Source organism: Mus pahari, chromosome 12 (genome assembly GCF_900095145.1).
Source record: "Mus pahari chromosome 12, PAHARI_EIJ_v1.1, whole genome shotgun sequence".
Classification (NCBI taxonomy): Eukaryota; Metazoa; Chordata; class Mammalia; order Rodentia; family Muridae; genus Mus; species Mus pahari.
Genome location: NC_034601.1, coordinates 88,957,616 through 88,976,717, shown reverse-complemented (window position 1 = coordinate 88,976,717; position 19,102 = coordinate 88,957,616). Strand labels below are relative to the sequence as shown.

Here is a 19,102-nt window from a genome sequence, read left to right as displayed (position 1 = left end):
GGAGGAGTTTAGCCTGAAGGTCAGAAGCTTGGGCCATTGCTTATGTGACCACTGACCATGCTTCTCTTGTGTACCTTAGGCAGGGGTCGGAGTTCCAGGAACTTGAAGGGACAGGAACTTGAAGGGAACACCTACTGTGTCATGAGAGTGAATTATGACCATCGGGGTTCAGACCTCAGCTCGACTGGAAACCAGCCTGCAATTCCCCACAAGTGTATGCTTCATTGACAATATATTTGTATGATTCTGGTGCTTCCCCCACTTATTTCCCGACCAAGAAATTCTAATATAATTACCAAGTCATCTTAAAAAGAAACTGAGTTATAAGGTTCACTTCTCTCATTCCTTTGCTCTTTGAATAGGATATAGTCTTGCAAGAGAAATACTAATTAAGAGAGAGAGAGAGAGAGAGAGAGAGAGAGAGAGAGAGAGAGAGAGGAAGAGAGGCAAGCAGTACTGACTGAGCACACATCAGAGAAACTGTATGAACAATTACAAACTACAAAAAATGATGAGCAAGCTGAGCATAGCAGTTCATGCCTTTAATCCCAGTACTTTGGAAAGGCAGATGCAGGTATATCTCTGGTCTATCTAGGACAGCCAGAGATACATATTAAGACCCTGTCTCCCCTGTAATAATCAATCAAACACACAAGAAAGAAGAACTCAGAGGTTTTTACTGGAGTTCCTACAAAGAATTACACATTCACTCCAGTTCTCTATTCATCTTCCAGAATCCTGAAGTGTCCCAGTTTAATCCATAACAATAATGAGATCTTACTAAAGGGGATGCATCTTTAAATACAAATGGACTGATGAAAATATTGGCAATGTAAATGTTGATCCTACATAGGACAGGAGATGGCTCAGCAGTAAAAAGTCTCTTGCTGGTCTTGCAAATAATCAGGCTCAATTGCCAGTAGTTACAAGAGGGCTTCACAACTATCAATTACTCTAAATTCAAGAATGCTGAAGCCATCTTCTGACTAATATGGGGCCAGGAATACGTGATGTGCATATTCATACATACAGTTAAAATAATCATATTCATTTAAAAAATCAAAACAAACATAACAGGTAGGAAAATGTTATGCACCTGCAATCCAATGACTCAGAAAGCTCAGGCAATATTAATATCATGAATACATGCCATACTGAGAAACAGAATATTCTCTCTGCCAAATTTCAAAATTCACAACGTGGATGAAGATCAACACAACAGCACATGCTTGACATTTACCAAAACCTACATTCTAGCCCATCAGCCAATAATATAAAAACAAACTAACAAACAAACAAAGAAAAAGCTAGGCATGTTGGCACACATTTAATCCCAGCACAATGGAGCCAGAGTCAGGTAGACTTTTAAGTTTGAGGCTGCATGTTCTACGCACCTACTTTCAGGACAGTCGGGGCTACATAGAGAAACTTTGTCCTCAAAAACAAAAACAACAAAATTAAAATTATAAAATACCAGGCTTACAAAATAACAATTGAAAACCCTGACTGAAAAACCAAAAACAAACAAAAAAAACAAAACAAAATAATTAAATAACAATTACTTCAACTGCATCTTATGTGATTTAGGGATAGTCTATAATGGTGAAGACAAGAGAACATAAGAAGGAAGCTGACTAATCAGGTCCAATCACAACACAGGAGACACACACACACACAGAACACACAAACTGGAAATGTGTTGAGTTTATAGACACTGAAATCTCATCCCCAATAAGCAATCTAGAAAGTTTCCTCCCACAAAAGCTTCGATTGAGAAGACTTGAGTTGGCCAGAGCCAGGGTGATTCCATGACAGGCTGTAAACTGACAGTATGGGAGACTAGGCCTATGTTTCTGTTTCCTAGAACTGGAAAGTTCCAAACAAGTCAATTCCAGGAAAACCACCATCACAGGCAATCAATCAGAAGCTTCTAGGAACTGCCCCTACCACCAGGCCTGAGCCAAGCCTAAACCAAGAATAATCAGCCTGCATTGGTTCCATAAAGTCCCCCCAAGATCCCCAGAACCTTAACCAATCCCAAAGACAGGCATACCCTTAGAATTTGAACCAACCAATCAGAATAAAGTTCACCTTCTCCCTGGAATTCCACTAACTGGCTTTAAATTGAGCTTGTAAAGCTCGCATGTCTGTATCCATCATAGTGAATGGCAGACCCCTATATGATAGAATTATGCAGAATAAAACACTTTTGCATACTATTTGAGTTGAGGGTCTTCCTTCAGTGATTCTTGGATTCTAACATTATAAGCTCTCCCAAAGAAAGCCACAAAGGAGAAACAAGTGTTCAAAGACACCACCATATCTGGGAGTTTTTTTGGCTCAATCAACTACATTCTGGTCATGGTCATCCATGATGAAAATGCACTTAGTTTAACTTCAATGACCCTAATAGTCTGCAGCACCCTGTACATTCTTCAAATGTCTTTTTCTTTCCTTCTTTCTTTTTAAGATTTCGTTTATTTCATTTGTATGAGTATACTGTAGCTACATTTATATATAGTATACCAGAAGAGGGCATCAGATCCCATTACAGATGGTTGTGAGTCACTATGTGGTTGCTAGGAATTGAACTCAGAACCTCTAGAAGAGCAAGCAGCCAGTGTTCTTAACTGCTAACCCATCTTTCTATCCCCCCTTCTTCTGACACTCTTGATTGCTACATCTTGGAAAATCAAAAATCAAGCTATATCTTCCCAACATACAAAGGCACAGAATGCCCCTTCCCATTCCAATAGAGAGGAATGTGTACATAGTGAGGGAAGACTGGACCAAGGCAGGAAACCCAGCAGGACAAACACCACATCCAGTAGTTCTGTCTCAGACACAAGGGGCCTCAGTTTCAAAAAAGGCTTAGATGGGCCTATCCCTGAAACTTCTCATACATCTCTCAGTTTAGTTACTTGTACTCCCTATATGCAGCATTCCATGGCAGGTGTCTCATAGCTTAGGTATCTCAACATCTTGTGGTCTCAAAATGCAACTCAGGCTTCATCCTCACAGGTTCATGTAATGCACTCTAATAGTATCCTCCCTCACTGGGCCTCTGACTCTGGCAAACATAATGGCTGGCTGGAACAGTGCTGAACTGAAACCACAAAGGAAGAATCCATGACCTTAAATTTTACATGTTTCTTATTTCTAGAACTTGGGTGCTACTGGCAAGTTTGGATTCTAAACTGGGATGGACTCCCCCATGCTTGGACCACAGCAAGCATGCCAGCACTTATAGCAGGTTTTGTATGAAGTTCCTTCCAGGGACTAGGAATCACTTTGCCTACCCCTGCCCCCTCTTCCATTCATTGAAGACTTATCAGAAGGATGTGTTTCTCTTAGGACAACTTCTTAGGCTTCCATTCCTGAATTCAGGCCTCTATCTCAGCATTTGGCTGCCATTTAAAACTACCCAATGCTGTTTTTCTCTACAAGCCACAGACTTTGCATTTATTCCTGCCCAACTTATTGCTTTTTTTTAAATGTACTCCTCAATGAGTTGCTAGTAGTAATCATCCAACAGATTCAATATTCCATCTAAGAAATACAGCCAATTATTTTTTAATTCTGCCTTTCTCAGAGCATGGGAAGAATAAGGAAGTTTTGGGGTTAAATTACCACAAAAATGACCTCTAGCTAAATTTTTCATTCAATTTTCAACTGAAATCCTACAACCTCAACTTCTGTCTGCATAACTTGCAATATTCGTATTTTCCAGATGCCACAACAACAGCCAATTAAGCTCTAAGTACAGCTTTCTATGCTGTTTGCCATCTCAAGTCCTGATATCTACCACATTCCTCCAAAGGAGAACATATGCAGTTTCTGTCCAGCAACAAAATCACTTTTTCTGCTTTTTTTTCTCTTCTTGGTTCTGACTTGCTACTCTGCTACTTTGATTAAATCCTCTAACCAAAAGCATCTCAGGTCATGAGCAAGTTCTCTTGTTTGATCCTATCAGATCACAGTCCATCATTTTGGGAGCTTAGGATAGAAACTTCAAGAAAATAAGGCAAAAACCATGGACAAACATTGTTTCCTGCCTTGCCCTCTTGCTTGGTCACTGTTTCATGCTCAGCTAGCTCTCTTATGTAGCCCAGGCCCACTTGCTGAGGGATCCTGCCCCCCTCAGTGGAAGAGCCTTCCCATATCAACCATCACAATCTCTCACTAACCCAGCATCCAGCCATTTTAATGAGGGCATGAGCTCAAGTGAGGCTCCCTCAGATGACTGTAGGCTCCAAAATGTTGACAACTGAAGCTAATTAGGATACAGAGACAATAATATATCAGAAAGTTTTAAAAACACAAATCAAATGTGTTAACCATATCAATCACTTAAGTAGCAAAACTCCAAAAATTGCTGATTGCAACAACCAGAAGACAGAGTTGCCAAGAAATGAGGAGAGGCAAGCCTTCATAATCAAGAAGAGGAAACTAAAACTGTTTCCCAAACTATCAAAAACTCAAGAAACTCATAGTAAGTTGTCAGAAGACGAAAATAGGTGAAGGTCTATCATTTTCCAGAGAAACAACAATATAATTAGATTATAATGAATAAAATCACACAAATAGATAGCACCACAAATAAAAGGAGACGGAAAGACAGACAAATGTATAAGTCTTTTAAACATGAAGTATAAGAATATAGTAAAAAAAATTAAGAAATTACAGGTCAATACTCATCCTGTGTATTCTGTTTCTCCTCTTTGCCAATAATACAAAGTAGATTAGAAGTGGGAAAAAAAACCCTGTCAATTGGACATAGAGGCAGCCTAAGGAATGGGAAAAGATTTTTTTAAAACCAAATCCACATCTTATAGAGGCCTCATATACAAAATATATAAAGACCTCAAGAAACTAGGCTCTCCAAAGCAAAAAATTCTATTTAAAAATGGGGTATAGATCTAAAAAGAGAATTCTCAATAGAGGTATCTCAAAAAGTTGAGAAATACTTAATGAAATCATTGCCATCTTAGCCATCAGGGAAATGCAAACCAAAACTACTTTGAGAATCTATCTTGTGCATATCAGAATGGTTAAGATCAATAATACAAGGGATAGCTCATGCCGGCAAGAATGTAGAGAAAGGGGAACAACTCTCCACGGCTTGTGAGGTGCAAACTAATAGAGCATAATCATGGTACCTCAGAACACTGAGAATCCATCTATCTCAAAACCCAGCTACACTGCTCTTGGGAATCTATCCAAAAGGTGCTCTACCCTACCACAGCGACATTTGCTCAACTATGTTCATAGCATATTTATTCATACTAACCAGAAACTAGAAACAATCTAGAGGTATCTCAACTGAAGAATGGATAATCAAAAAATGTGGTACATTTATACAATGGAGTATCACTCAGCTGTTTAAAAAAATGACATCGTGAATTTACAGGCAAGTGAATGCAACTTAAAAAAAAAATCGGGCTGGCGAGATGGCTCAGCAGGTAAGAGCACCAACTGCTCTACCGAAGGTCCTGAGTTCAAATCCCAGAAACCACATGGTGGCTCACAATCTCCCGTAATGAAATCTAATGCCCTCTTCTGGTGTGTCTTAAGTCAGCTACAGTGTACTCATATAAATAAAATAAATCTTTAAAAAAAAAAAATCACCCTAAGTGAGGTAATCCACACCCAGAATGACAAACATGGCATGCATTCACTTATAAGTGGATATTACCTATTAGGTAAATAATAATCAAGCTGTACTACACAAACCCAGAGAGGTGAGGTAAAGAGGTGGGCTATGGGGGGGGGGGGAGCACAGATCTTCTAAAGTGGAAATAGAGTAGTTTCTGTGAGTAAACAGGGGTTTGATGGGAACAGGAATTGGGAGGGATCAGTTGGGGTGATGCAGGGGTAAAACACAATGAAGGGAGAAACAGCAGGGATTAGGGGTCATTTGGAGGTTAGTGTAAAAACCCAGAACAACAGCAACTTCCTGGATGCTATAGGGTGATCCTAAAGAAGACTCCAAGTAATGAAAAATATGGAGTCTGAACTGACCATCCTTGTAGCCAGCCAGGGATTCAATGTTGGAAATGGGTTACATTTGGTTTTGCTGTTGGCCAAGGTGGTGCTAGGAGGAAACTTTGCTCTCACAAAACTGACAGCAGGGCCCCATCAACGAGGACAAACTCCACACAGTTCACTGAATGTAGAAATCAAGCTGGTNGTGCAGGCTTGGAGCCTTCACCCCTATGTTCCAGTCTCTTTGAGGAGAGAAGGCACTCTACAGGCTACAGAAAGAGAAACTTGGCTGTACGCACGCGCGCACACACACACACACACACACACACACACACACACACACCTACAATTGGTCCATCCTACAAGATGTTCTGGGGCATGATGGTAACAAACTTCTTTGAGTGGCAAAACAATGTTTGGTATAACTTGAAACCCTTGACATGAGACGGAACCCATGTCTAACACTGACTGGATTTCTAGGAACCTTGCAGAGACTTAAATGGCAAGCACAGAGACAGTATGGGTCTGTGTCAGGCCCTCTGATGATATGGTTGTCAGCTTGGTGTTTTTGTGGGACTCCTAACAGTGGGAGCAGGTGTGACTCTGATTCTTTAGCTTGATCTTGAGACTTTTCCTCCTATTAGGTTGCCTTGTCCAATAAGAAGGCTTTCACCTTGTCTTGTTTTATCTTGTTTTGTCCTGTTAGGCTGTCCTTTGTTGGAAGTCTGCTCGTTTTGAAGAGGAAATGGGGTGAGGGGGTGTTGGATCTTGGGGAGAGGAGGATAGGTGAAGTGTGTGGGGGGGGTAGCTGGGACGAGTGTAAGGAGGAAAAGCAGTGCTCAGGATATATTGAATGAGAGAGAATCTATCTTCAATTAAAAATTAATTCAATATTACTTAAATGAAAATGCAAAAAAGAGAAGCAATAATGAACAAAGAAAAGCAAACTAGTGAAGACAGGGACAGTATGATTGTGACAGAGTTTTCATTCTGTTTTTGTAGACGATGACCATCACATAGGAGTATAAAAATATCATCTTGGAGGCTTAATTCCTCTTTCTGACAATCTAGGCCTAGTTCTGGAAGCTTCTAGCCTCTGTACAATCTTATCTAGGTCTAGAATGTTTTGGACATCTGAGACTTAACTGCTGAATAAAATCACCCTTTCTTTTTCTTTCAACTCAGCTGTTCTGACTCAAACTCCTCTTCATGCTAACCGATTCAAACTGGCTCCTTTCACTTCTGACTGAATTGCTGAGCTTGGCCTGGAACTCTAGTAATCTGTTCTCATCTTCTGGCACATTCTCATTCTCTGGCTCATTCTTTCTTCACCTGTGTCTAGCTTGGTCTCTCTTTAGCCTGTCTGTGTAAAACTCTCCAGGTAAAACTGCCTCCTCCTCTCACCCTCTGAGCTGCTTCCTCTTATGTTGCCTCTCTTCCTTCTCTCTTCTCTTGAGAGTTGGGCATATCCTATTCTGTCAGTTTCCCTGACTCATTTTGTCAGCCACTCATTTAGACATTGCTTTCAAACATAAGTGCTTCCTTCTAAAACTAACTTTAATCTTCATTGTTTGGGAACAAACATGTGTACTAAGGGCTGAGCCACACCATAATTAGAAACAGCTTCCCCACCCCTGTTCTCCCCACCATCCCTCCCCCCCACCCCCAGTAAATTGAATAGTCTCTGGATTCACAATGTGATCAAATACCCTGTAACACAGGAGTTCATGATAAGCTCATCTTGGGCCCAGTCTATATTTGTGAAATCAGAAGTTTTGCTCTCAGCAATGTGAAATACATATCAAGTGAGAAAACAAAAGTCATCATTTTCTTGTGTTAGCTTTCACTAGTTTGGAATGTGGAATTACAATGCTTCTCATTTCATTCCAAACAAATACTCCGGATTGGTTTCAAGAAAAACTAATGTTTAAATAACTACTCAATAACAATAAATATGTGATATTGTACAAAATTGTTACATTAATTATGCTGTGATTAAGAACAAATAAACCAATGTATAAAAATATTAAATGTTTAAACACATTCTCCAAAGCAAAAATGAAAGTGTTACTACCTAAGTTACTTAATGCAGAGAAAACAAAGAGATGAGTCAGTTATTTAAGACTATTACATGTTTGTTCAATTGTAATTTATTATCAGTATTTAAATTCAAACAAAACAGTCAGTCCGTTTCTTAAACTCATTTTTACTTTTTCATGCAGTATGACTCATTGGCAGAAAGCTTTCGTGCCATCCAAATAAAGCCACTTTGTACACTTTTACAGTATACTATAATACCACATCTGCTTCCCATCTATAACAACTCTTGCTACAGAAAGCTTGATAGTTCATTTCTCTTCTCTACATAACGTTCTAAATAAACATTAGAAAAACCCTTTGAAGGAGGTTGCTTCAGCTAGATTCTGTGCTTTCTGCCCTTCTGTATGAATTTGGCAGGAATTCGACTTTGGGCTAGGACTTAGTGAGGAGGCTTAGAAAGAATATTTACATTTGGGCTACAAGTTTACAAGGTAAACTCAGCCAAGGAATGTGTGGCATTCCTTTTATCTTGGTTGCCCTGATAAGCCCCTAAAAACAATGATCACTGGAATTTGTTTATTGCCTTGTTTGTTCCTTGACTATTTATGTTTATTGCCTTGTTTGTTCTTTCACCTAGAACTGACCTTATTATTTGCATGTACTTAAAATGGTATAAAAGCAGGCTTGAGAGAAATAGACCAGCTTCAGCCTCCACACTGGCTGTAGTCACGTTATAGTGTTGTGCCAGGGGAAAGTTAGTGATCCCCAAAACACACACAGGAGCCAATCTGATGCAACTCACAGCAGGGTCGTTATTCTATTCGAGCTAGCTCAGGCTCCCCCAGTGTACCACCATCACAAAGGATGGTTTTGGTGGTGGGGGAGCCCTGAATGTCTATGGGGCAAGGCTTTATAGCAAGCAGCAAGCAGCAAGCATCTAATTGTGCCTAAGTATCTAATTGAAAAGCTCCTGCGGCCTTTAACATAATTGGCCCCTGCTGGGAGTCACATCATAAACTTCACTTCTGTTCCCTCTGCATTGGTGGTCGTTAGGCAGAGGGTGGGCTTGTGCAGGTTTGTTGGGGGACTAACCTGGAGACATTGGTCTTGTTGGGGGGTTTAACCTGCAAACTCTGCTCTTGTTGGGGATTAGCCTAAAGACTGCAGCTATGCTCAGGTTTTGTTGGGGGGCAACTTGGAAACTAATGCTAGATACCAACCTGTTAGTCTACCTAAATTCAAACTTAGGTCAGGTTCTCTAAAATGGGGTCTTAATTTAAAAGCTTTAGCATCCCAATAGTGTTGTCTAATTATCTTCTTGACATCCTGTTAACTGACTGAGCTGGCTTTGTCACCCTTCATTTTCTATATCTACCTGCAAGGTAGACAAGATGGTTCAAGTGCTCATATCCATCTGACGATAAGAGTGTACTGAAGATTAAAATTATATGGGAAAAAGAAATGGGTTGACAATGCCTAAGCTGTAATTGCATGGTGTTTTATGACTAATGTGGCACTGGCTGTGAGAGTCTTTACAAGTACTTAGTCCTTTAACCATTGCTATTGTCTTCATTAGCACAATGTCACCTTGAGGCACCCAGCTTGTCCTCAACAAATGAGCACTGAGGTAATTCTCTTATTTAGGCTACCGTAAATACAACTGCAATGAACATGAGAATTCTGGTACTTCTTAAAACTAATTTCGTGTATGGAAACTATACTGAGAAGATTGCTGAGATTCAGGGCAACTCTGTAACTTTTATGAGAACTTGGTAGAATGGAGTTACTTGGGTTTAAATATTATGTCCAAATGTATCAGAATACATATACTACATATGTGAAATTTTATATCAACTATAACACGACATGGTCTTAACTAATTTTAGTTGATATCTATGGAAAATCCCAACCTACTGCTATCAGAGTTTATTGTTAATACACAATCCTGTGTCACATACATATTCATTAATCAATTCTGGACAATGTTTTATTTTCACTCTTATTGTTTTCTCAGTTAAGTTGTACTTAGTGAGATATCATTTATGTTACCCTAACAATGTATTCTGTGTCACTAAAGTCTATGGTAAAGTCCTCTTTCTATGGCTTTGTACATTATTTCACATCAGTTTCAGTTTTACAGTTACAACTGTAAACAACACCATTACAGTGATTTTTTTTTTAAAAAAGGGATATTGGGTATGTTTAATTTACAGCATAAATTCAAAATAATCTAAAGAAAACTCCTAACAGGAAAGCTGATTCGAAAGCTATTTGCCATGTGAAAAAATGTCTGAATTAGGATTATGAAGAAATAGTAAACATTTTGCCACAATGTAAATTCCATCCATACTTATCACAGAGCTACAACAATCAAAGCTTTACAACATTTGTGAAAAAAAAAAACCAATGAGATGTAGAGAAAAAAAGCCAAGAACATAAGTCCCAAATTATGGTCAATTTTCAATCAAAAGACCTAAGAAAACTCAGCCAGGAAAGATGTGAACATGACCAATATTACCTATGATCGCATGTGTATACAAATGGAACAAGCATAGACTTCACAATTCCCACAAAAATAACTCAAAGTGACCCCTAACTGTTACATTTCTGACCCCTCCAGCCACTACTGACCTCACTTCCAAACAGAGGCCCCATGTTCCAGAGCTCTCTTTGTATGGAGGTGATAGAAAGCTGGGGTATGACTCTGCAGCACCTAACACCCCCTGTGATCTTACACAAACGCAGCCCCACTGAGTCCACACACAAACCAAGGTTGAAAAATAACTTAATGTCTGCTTCTTACCACCTGAATTATAGCACATGATGTAGCTACCCACCTGCACACCATCATGCACACTTGAGAAACCTCTGCATCTCAGAAACTCATTTTGGACCATGGAACTGAGTTTCCCTGAATCACTCCATTCATTGTGTCTGGTGAACGTGGAAAGGTAAAAGGATTTTAATCAAATATTGATGAAGGATGACCCCTGTAACCTCATCTATACCAGTTTCTAAACTAGTATAGTATGTAAAATCTATCACACAAAACTGAATTGGCAATGCAATGTTCAGAACATCTAAAAACCAGATTTTCAGTTTTGAAATCTGTCTTCTGCACACCAAAGCAATGCTTGTGTGTGCACATTGGGCAGTGATAAAAGCAACACAGCTTCCTATGGCCAGAGCTGCAGAGCCTCTCTACCCCCATCCCACCCCCAGGGAATCCACGGCAGGTTCAGAGGCCAAGGCCCTTTGCCCAGGTCACCACATGTACCAAAAGAACCACAGTCTGGTGGTTCACAGTGCATCACAGTTCAATCAGATTGGACTGTGATTGCTTAGCCAACCTGTTCATCCTGGTGGCTACCACAATCACAATGGCATGGCTGTGATCTCCCTCACTGCTCTCTGTTGAACTGCATCAGAGGAGAATATGGAAAGAACCTGCAAGCTCCTCCCACTGGTGCTCCTGCTGATTGCTAGGCTGCCCAGAGGACAGACAGTAGCAGCTCTCCTACTGCAGGAGTAGAGATTAAATGACTCATACAGCACAGGCCTTCCCAGCTCTGCCATTCCACCCCACTCTAGGAGCAGACAGAGCCCTAGTATGGTAAATTTGTATTTTATTAGAATCTTCTATTCTCCCAGGTGTGGAGAGCCCTTGGTACTGCTTCTAGGAAAATGGCAAAAATATCTGACACTGGGCTAGGACAAGGAAATAAGCTCGAAAACAAACAAACAAACAAACAAAAACAGCTGAGGAATGTGTTCCTCTCTTGTCATATCTTGATCATCTTGATAAGACCCCGAATACAATGACTAAGGGAACTTCCTTTACACCTTTTTTCTTCTTTGACTTTGTTATCCCTTAAAACTGACCCTATTCTTTGTATGTACCCAGAAAGTCAAGGTGGGTCAGTGTGGAGAACCTTTGGGGTGCCACTTGGCAGGACTTTGGCCAAGGACAAGGAAGCTCAGGCAGGAATCTGACATTAGGGCATGATAAGGAAGTAAGTTTTGGCAAGAATCTAACTTGAGGCTATAATAGGGAAGTAGGTTAAGGCAAGAATTTTAATATTAGGGTGGATATTCAGGCAAGATTTTGGAATTGGACAAAGAAGTGGGCTCAAGTGTTTTGGTCATTATGACAACCCCTTTTAAACAACTGTCATGGGAGTAATCCTCGGACTTTGCTTACTGCCTTGATAGTTGCTTATTGTACTGCTCACCCTTAATACTTGCATGTAATTAAAATTGTATAAAAGCGGATTGGGAAAATTGAATTTGCCTTCAATCTCAGAATTGACTGGGGTCATGCTACAATGTTATCTAACTGTCTTTTTCCTTTTTAATCCCCACTCCTGCGCTGAAGAGCCTGTTGACTGACTGAGCAGACTTGGTCAGGTCAGGGTCTGTTGGCAGATATCTCAGCCTGATGAGGCATGGAATGATAAGAGGAGGTACACCTGAGGCTCAAGGGAGGTGCCTCTGGATAAGTACAGATATTTTGTGTATATTTCAGGAAATTGTTTCTGTTAGCTTGTGGCTCTGCATTCTACAGTATTGTGGGGTATAAAAAAAAAAAAAAAAAACTATGAAAAGTAACTCAAGGCTCTGGTTGCTGCTGGGTGCTGCTGCAGCAGTACTACTCACCAGCCCTCCCAAATCTAACTCTTGACTTTGAATCATCTTTCTGCTTTCCTATCTTTAATCCTTGCTCCTCCCATCAGAGACTGACTGCTGGGAGAGGAAGGGGACCAGTACAAGGAAAGAAACTAGATTCAAGTATCTCTTTCTCCTCCATCCTTGTTTCTCTTCTATCTGGTGTTAGGGGGTGAAAGAGGAGGGCATTGGAGCTGCGGGATAAGGGGATTAAGTATGGGGGGAAAAGAAGAAACCATAAAGTAGCAAAGACCAGCTACATGGTTAATACTAAAAGAGGAGCCAGACTAGGATGGATTTTGCATTCCACATATGCTGCCACCCTTAAGTCTCTTTTAGGTTCAGGTTCCAGGTTAAGTTTTGAACAATTTAAATATAGACTGAAGGCTGCAAGTCTAGCCACTTAGACAGATGGGAAATTTACACAGCAAACATATTCCCAGGATCATTTCTTAAGTACACCAGTGCCCTAACACAGCAGGTTAGTGACAGTGTCTTAAGTGGAAGGTCCCAGATGATGAAAACATTGGAAAAGGTAAAAAGTATAAAAGCTGGGTTGGGGAGGTCTTACATGAGCTATTTCTTATGCTAAGTAAGCTTCTAAAGAATACCATCTGGTATACGATTTACATGAGGGAAAGGAAGGAGATGGGAGACATCTATGAAGTCAGCAGAAAAATGAAGAAACTATGAAGTTAGCAGAAGCATCATATAATGGGACAAACTCAGGAGAAGTCTAATCAAATAGTTGCTGCACAAGGGGAAACTCAGTGTATCTCAAAAACATTTCTGACCAAGCCTCCTGTGGCCTTGGGACTGATAACCACAACCCCATATGGTGGGAAGAGTTGTGCTCTCAGAATCCAAAGCAACCCCTCCCAAAGGCCCTGACCTCAGACCATTACCAGCTCTCCCAAACATATTCCAGGTCTTAGAGAAGGAGCTCTGCTTTATCTATATACCCAGAGCCTTAGGGAAAGCTCCCAAGGACTAGGCCCCAGGCTGTTATTGGCTCTGCCAAGCATGTTCCTGGGTTTCATGAGGAGCTATGTCATTCTCCATACATGGGGTCCTCAAGGAAAGTGTAGCTTGATCAGGCCAGGACTCAATACAACAGTGTTTTGTTTTGTTTTTTTACCTCTTCAAATGGTTGTCACTAGGCATCATCTCACCCATGTGGCAGAACTATGCTTTTCTCAAGAAGAAAAATGAACCTTTATGGCACACCAGACCTTACTGGTGATTGTGATCCAGTAATGCCCCATAGAGCAGCCTGTTAGTGGCCTGCTCTTTGATATGGAGTTGAACCTAGTGGATGGTAGTAAATCAAGTTTGTCTCCTTTGTTATGGTTTGTTGCCTTATTTCTCAAATGACTTGGTGAATTAACATGTGTATCCTAGCATCCTAATCTCTAACTGCCCTGGTTAGCACATTACTTATCTGTGAGGTGTTTTACAGGCAGTCAGTCATCCCTCAGCTTAATTCTACTTGGTGTGCCTTGCTATTTCCTAAGCTTTAGTAAATCCTTTACATCATCAATTCTACTCTTTTACATCACAGCTTGATATTGGATTGCTATCCAGCACATGAGATGCCTTTTACAACCTCCACAAAATTAACTCCAAATGGATTGTCCACCTTAATGTCAAGTGCTAAGAACAGAACTTGTAGAAACTAGGACTCTCTGAGTTTGGGATCATGCCAAGTATCTTACTACACACAAGTCAAATGCTCTGCACAGATGCAGCCCCCACAGTGAAGTTATTCAGAGGCTACAGCTGGGTCCTGCGAGTGGCTAGGACCTCAGGGGACCTTAAACATGGCCCAGTCAGTCCCGGGAAGGACCCACCACACCAGCTTGCGCTGCTCAGAACCCTGCTTCTCCCCATTGTTGGCAGTCCCAACTTCGGAGCTTGCCTGTGCAAGCTCCACAGCATCCAACCGCAGGAAACAGAGCACAGCACACAGGACCATTCAAGCACTCAGCTACGAAGCGAAACCGACAGCACCGCACCCGGAAAACCCTCCTTCCCTTCTGTCTCGCTGGTCTGTCTAGAGGCTCTGATTGGCCAGTAAGTCTTGAATGAGTCTAAGACCTACCTCCCTTAGAGTTAGAGTGTGCTGAAAGCATACAATGTAATAGTTCTCAGACCAAGTTTCAAGTTCAGGGAAGACCTTCTCCAGATCTACAGGGATTTGCATTTCTGTAGTACTTGTGCCTGTCCTCCAATAGCCTACCCATTTGTCTCCCCGCCCATCCCCTAGGAGGAACCACCACTGCACCTATCACTGCTCAGCCGCTTACTCCTCCCCTATGTGGGCAGTGACCCTGTGCTCACCAGATCCTTGACTTTTCAGCCAGAGCTTCCCTCACTCAGTAGACTGTTTGCCTTCCTCCTGAAATCAAGGTAGTTAGCTTGCATAGCCCATTACTAAACTTGCAGTGGAGTTATCAATCTGTCCCAGAAGCGGAAGGGTGCCCAGGATATTAACGATTAAAGAGAGATTTGGGGAAACAATAGTTTTGTTGCGGTTGGGATTCAGACCCGGGGCCAACTTCTAATCTGCATATATTTAACACACCAAAGCTGGCTGGGTGGAGCCATCCCGCAGCCGTGGGCAAACTGAGTTTACCTGAAAGGGGGCTAGAAATGAAAAGATAGGGGGGCGAGAGAAGAATGAAGCCAAGACAAAGGTTCTGATCAAGACTCAAAGTTTAATAAGCTTTACGTTTGTAAAGGGAAAACCCACAAAACCCATCCCCTTCTTCAGCTGGAATATGTTGCAGAGCAAGGTCAGCACAAGCAGCCAAGACAGCTAAGTTCCAATGGCAACCTGCAACTGCAGCCAAGACACATGTCTCTGTCCAGCTTGATAAGGCCTGTCATGATGAATGTTCAAGGTTTGCTTAGCCTGCTCAAGGCTGGGAAGGTTACAGTGAGCCTCCAGGTTCTCCCAGCACTCCTCAGTCTCCACCTGTTACAGGGCAAGGTTGGCATACCCCACCTTATACCGTGAACTTTCCAGCCCAGGGGTCAGGCTTTCCCTTCCCCAGAAGGTCTTCCTATATAATCCAGACATTTTATACTCTTTGTCTCTCTGTTTCTCTCTCATCTCTCTCCCTCCTCCTCCTTCTCCTGTCCTTCCCCCTCATTCTCCCTCCACTTCCCTCTCAATCTCCCTCCCCTCTGCACTTCTCTCTCCCTGCTTGGCTTGCTAGCTCCTTCTCCCCCACCTCTGCTCCTTATTCTCCCATCCCATAACTTCTCTGACCTCCTTGGGACTAGTAAACCCTCTGCTTCCTTGGGATCACTGAATCCACTAGAGAGCTACCCCCAATAAACCCGAAAATACTCTAATTTCACTTGGGTTGAGTCCTTCATGCTGGGCTTAGGTAAACTGCAGCTAGTTTTCACCTGGTAGGTATGGAACCCTGGAAGACAAACAGGAACCAGATAACAAACCCTGTGGAGCACTATGATTAGCCAGCACATCTTCCTCAGTGGGAAGGTACACACACATTCACACACAGAGAGCTGTATTAGTAAAGGTTCTCTAGATGAACAGACCTGATAAGATGAATCTATGTATGTAGAAAGTGGATTTATTGGAATATTTCACATGCTGTGGTCCAACTATTCCAACAATGGCTAACTTAGCATGTGTAAGAGTAGGAAAACCTAGATGTGAACGTATCCAGACTCCCTCAGTAAAATCCCAATGCTTCCTTTCGTGAAGGAAATTATTGCTTTGGAAATGACTACTATTCTCTCCTTGCGGGCCATAGGGGTAAAAAAATCTTTCTCAGTCCTTCCATGTTGTCTTATATGATGGCTATTCCTGGTAGACAAACTGACTACATGTGGAATTAACTAAAACTGAAAGAGTTTGGGTACTGTGAGGATTTTTCCTTAATTATAGCTTTTGAAATGTGAAAACCCTTCTTTAATCTGGATTTTTTTTTGAGGTGTTAAGATCCACCTTTACTCTAGACAACAGCTTCTGGTGGCAGCGTACATAAATAAAGGACATTGAAGGTGGTAACTGTCTTAGTCAGGGTTTCTATTCCTGCACAAACATCATGACCAAGAAGCAGTTGGGGAGGAAAGGGTTTATTCAGCTTACACTTTCCACTTTGCTGTTTATCACCAAAGGATGTCAGGACTGGAACTCAAGCAGGTCAGAAAGCAGGAGCTGATGCAGAGGCCATGGAGGGATGTTCTTTACTGGCTTGCTTCCCTTGGCTTGCTCAGCCTGCTCTCTTATAGGACCCAAGACTACCAGCCTAAAGATGGTCCCACCCACAAGGGACCTCCCCCCTTGATCACTAATTGAGAAAATGCCTTGCAGCTGGATCTTGTGGAGGCATTTTCCCAACTGAAGCTCCTTTTTCTGTAATAACTCCAGCCTGTGTCAAGTTGACACAAAACTAGCCAGTACAGTAACTCATTCTCTTTGTCTACTTACCTTACCTGTGACTAGCAAGTTCTTTGTTTTCTTTCTTTCTTTCTTTCTTTCTTTCTTTCTTTCTTTCTTTCTTTCTTTCTTTCTTTCTTTCTTTCTTTCTTTTACTCTTTCTTTCTTTTACTCTTTCTTTCTTTTTTTTTTCTGGCATTAAAGAGCCTACTTCTTTGAAACTCTGCTATATACTGAAGGCTGAGACATCCAGCCATGGACTGAACCACACTGGATTCTTCAACTTTCCATTGGAAGACAGTCATTGTTAGACTATGAGACATTCTAATAAATTCACTTTCAACATGCATACAGAGATTCATTCTATCGGTTCTGTTCATCAAGAAAATCTTTAATAATATAGTTGTGTGTGTGCACACGGATTTTTGTTTTTCCACCTTCCCACTGAGGAAGATGTGCCAGCTAACAATAGTGCTCCACAGGTTTCCCACTTTTCTCCCAGCTGGTCTCATACCTACCAGGTGAAAAGTAGCTGCAGTTTACCTGAACCCAGCATGAAGGCACAAAAACGAAACTCTTATTTCCTAAAAATTCCTCTTTAATTGTTAATATTCTGGGCACCCTTCTTCCTGTGGGACAGATTAATAACCCCACTGCAAGTTGAGTAATGGGCTATGCAAGCTGTCTACCTTGATTCCAGGAAGAAGTGGCTATTGAGTGCTGTGAGGAGAGCTCAGGCAATGTCTGAAGTCTCCACCTGAGCCCAGAGCCACTTCCCAAAAAAGGGGAGGAGCAGGAGACTGAGCAGTGGAAGTTGGAGTGGTGAGTCCTCCCTCTACTGAAATGCAGTAGATGTAGAAAGGGAGAAAGGGTCTGTCTCCGGACTGGAAGTATGGGCCAGGAAACACTAAGCTGTGCCCCTTCAGCACACTCTAACCCTAAGGGAGGTGTCACTCAAGACTCACTGACCAATCAGAGTCTCCAGACTGACCGGCTACTCAGAGGAGGAGGCGGGATTTTCCGGGTGCAATGTTGCAGGTTCAGCTGAGTAACTGAGCAGGCTTGAACGGTTCTCAGTTGTGTGCTCTAAGTGCTGCTGGGTGTTGTGAGGGGAGCTCAGGCAGTCTGTGAGACATGGTACGCATAGGGTCACTGAATACATATGGGAGGCACAGGCAGCTGAGCAGAAGAAGCTTGAGTAGTGGATTTGTGGAGCTCCAACTTTAATACTTCCCCAAAACCTGTTCCCCAGATCATTAGAAATGTGGCTAGTAAAGAGCCTTTGTTCTCTTAGGGCAGCTGAGGGTCTTCTGTTCCTCCGCCTGACAGCTAGCTAGGCAATTATCTCAGTTGCCCCAGCCAGGCACCCATCTTCCCATGTTTGAGACCAGGAACTACTAGGCACAAGTCATTCTCAGATGCTGAAATATTTCAAAGTAATATCAAACATAGATGCCACATTAAAGGAAAACGAAAGAATCATGAGCAAAGTGCAAAGAACCCAAAAGAAATACAACACCAGTCCAGGAAAAGATGGAAATTCAACATGCAAAGTGTGTTTCCGTTGAATTTGTACTGTGTTCATACCATTGTAAATCCAAAACACTCTGAGAGTGTCTTGGGATAAAATTTTAAAAACAATTTTTAGCTTATCTAAATACAAATCTACTTTTGAGTCCTTTCCAGTATTTTAAAAATAATTACACCCCCCCCACACACACACACAGCATGGAAGAAGGAACGTATCTAACTGCTGTTTCTGGGAGCCAGAGGAAATGCTTCCATGAAAGGCAGTACCTTGATTCCCTACACCCCTCCAGAGCATGGGACTTGATTGTTAGGCCAACTCATCTTAGAGGGAGCACCACAGAAGGTAAGAAAGGAAGCTGAGCCCTTGGAGTCATTTCCCCAAGAGTGAGTCTGATTGGTTTGTCTGAAGACCTTTGAGCTGATCTCTTGAACAAAGGCCATTCTGTCCACTCTATTTATTGAACA

At 41.7% G+C, this 19,102-nt stretch overlaps 1 pseudogene; it reads right to left on the bottom strand.

Moving 5' to 3' along the window:
* LOC110329654 overlaps window positions 1-19,102 on the bottom strand; it is a 39,853-nt pseudogene that overhangs the window by 3,392 nt on the left and 17,359 nt on the right.